We start from the raw sequence: 2,649 nt of genomic DNA on the forward strand, positions 1-2,649 counted from the left end.
CAAAGAATATCAAATTTTTCACCAGGCCTGACCACTTTGCCAAATAAAATTGACTGTTCAGGGGGGCAAAAATGCAGTCGAAGTCGCTAAAAATAATAATAATAGGTAAGAGAAGAAACATAGCAAATACAATAGGGACCTCCAGCGGTCGCTGGCTCAGTCCCTAAAAACAGCACACTATTCATGCTGAGTGGTCTTTGAGCTGCCAGAAAGCAGTGCAGGTAGCAAAGAATCACACTGAGCCAGTTTGCACATGGCATGGAGAACAAATCTAGAGGGCCTTTACATACTCATGTTACTGTGTGCATTATGCTTTGAAAATGTGGTGTGTCTAACATTAAAGCTGCAGTGGGTACCTTTTATAAAAATAACGTAACATTATTGGTGACATTTTCACTGTGTTCTGACAGTAGTACATAAGACAGATAATCTGTGAAAAAGTTGTGTTCCTCTGGCTCATTCTAGTGCTGATGATGGCCTGGCCTAGATGAAAACAACCAATCAGAGCTGAGAACGATATAAAGAGTCTCATTCCCAGGTTACCAAAGCGTCTGCATTTGACACCCTGGGAATGAGACTCAACAATCAATTATCTTGCTTTGCTCTTATTGGCTTGTTTTTGTTCAGGCCCGGTGGATTCTTGCAAATGTAAACACAGGTGTTACCAATGACACTGATTAAGGTTCCATTCCAAGCATGTCAAACAGGGTGTTGCTATTGTGCACGTTGGCTCACCAAAAAGACAGTAAATGGCGTTGTGGAGTCTAATGCCAGATGGTACAAACGAGCCTCCAAACCACTTTGAGGCTTGGGGCTGGGTCAGTCTGTGGCTGAAAGTGCTCCTGAGCTCAGCTCAGTGTAGACAGGCAGGGACAGAGATTGGAAAGCCCAGTTTCCATTTTACTCATTAATAGTAGGGGTGTGCATCTCTCCCTTCTAAGGCGATCCGAAATGTATCTAGATACATGGACTACAATATGATATAGGGACAGTGCATTTTAATATAGAACAATTCGGTATGATTTGATACAATTTTAATTATAAATTAAATCCAATTCTATAAAAGTGACATTGCTTACCTTCAAATACATATATTTTATAAAGTACCAAGTTACGATCCAATAGACTCAGATCCACAGATTGCACACATTAAAACTGATTTCCAACTCCTATGAGTAAATCTATACACCAGTAATTATTAACTTACATTACAGTTTGGTTTTATATGTGTAAATGAGTTATTGTCTGAGAGAGGGAATAGAATAGAATAGAATAGAATAGAATAGAATAAACTTTATTGACCCCGAGGGGAAATTTGTCTTGGGCACAGTGCTTCATCACAAAATCAACATGAAACATCTTAAAACATAAAAGACACTATACATTTTAACACTGACAATATGGCAGCTTAAAAAGAGACCGTAAGAAACTATAAAGATTAAAGTGCTACGATGCTGGTTTGTTTATTACACATTGCCCTATTGCTATGATTTAGAGTTCAGCAGCTTGATAGAAGTTAGGACGAACGATAACTTCAGTCTGTTTGATTTGCACTTTGGCACACAAACCCTGTCTTCTTCCTGATGGCAGAAGTTCGTATTCAGAGAAGGGGGAAGGGGGATGGTGCGGGTCCAAAATGATTTTTGCAGCTTGTTTAATAACTGTGTGCTCATACAGGCTCTGTATGGGCTCATAGTCTTTCCTCCCGATTATCCTCAAATTTTGTGCTTACTGGCTAGCTTTTCAGCTGCACTGTTAAGTTGCCAAACCATGCTGTGAGTCCACATCCAATGATGCTCTCTGGGATTGCCCTGTAAAACATCAGCATGATCTGGCTACTCACAGTCTCAGTCGCCTTAGAAAGTACAGTCTCTGCTGCTGCAAAAAAAAACTGCCAGTCCATCTGTTTATTGAGACTTTGAGTCAGTGTGTTTCTATTGTAATACCTATTCTGACAAATACTTTTCTTTTAATAGAAAAAACTAAAAATAATATTGAAACAAATAAAAACTAAATATTTTAAACAATAAAAAATAAAAAGAATTAACAATCCTCTGGACACAAATTTGACTGAACTGAAAACAAAAATTAAATAATGAAAACTAATGAAAAATAAGTGTAATGACTTGCACAATAATGCAGTACAGCTAAATGATGCTCGAAATCAGTACATAATACAAATAAAAATATTCTTTAGATATCACTATATCATGATGGGGCAAATGTATGTACAACCACATAAAACAATCACAATTTACAGCAAAACTGTAAATCACAATTTACAGCAAAAATGTGTGAAACATTGACGTTAAATCCCCATTGGAATTATTCAGATGCAGTATGAAACCATACAGTCATAGCAATTTACTGAGAGCAGTGTAACAACGCAACACCTCCCCAGCCACAACCTGAGGAAACCCAGTGTGGTTGACACTGATATGTTCTTTCCTTCATAGTGTATGTTGCTCCATATGCAACAGAGGTTTCTGCAACTGATGTAACCCTCCACTCCTCCATCATTCTGGTTTCAATTTCTGTAAGCCATGGTGTGCCAATGTAAGCAGGTTAACTTGCTCACAATGACAATGTCAGTATTCGCACGTTCAGTGCTCGGGCCCTAATAATATCAGTAATATTAGCAATGGCAGT

Source organism: Morone saxatilis, unplaced genomic scaffold (assembly GCF_004916995.1).
Source record: "Morone saxatilis isolate NCDOM2014 unplaced genomic scaffold, NCSU_SB_2.0 Contig9, whole genome shotgun sequence".
Taxonomy (NCBI): Eukaryota; Metazoa; Chordata; class Actinopteri; family Moronidae; genus Morone; species Morone saxatilis.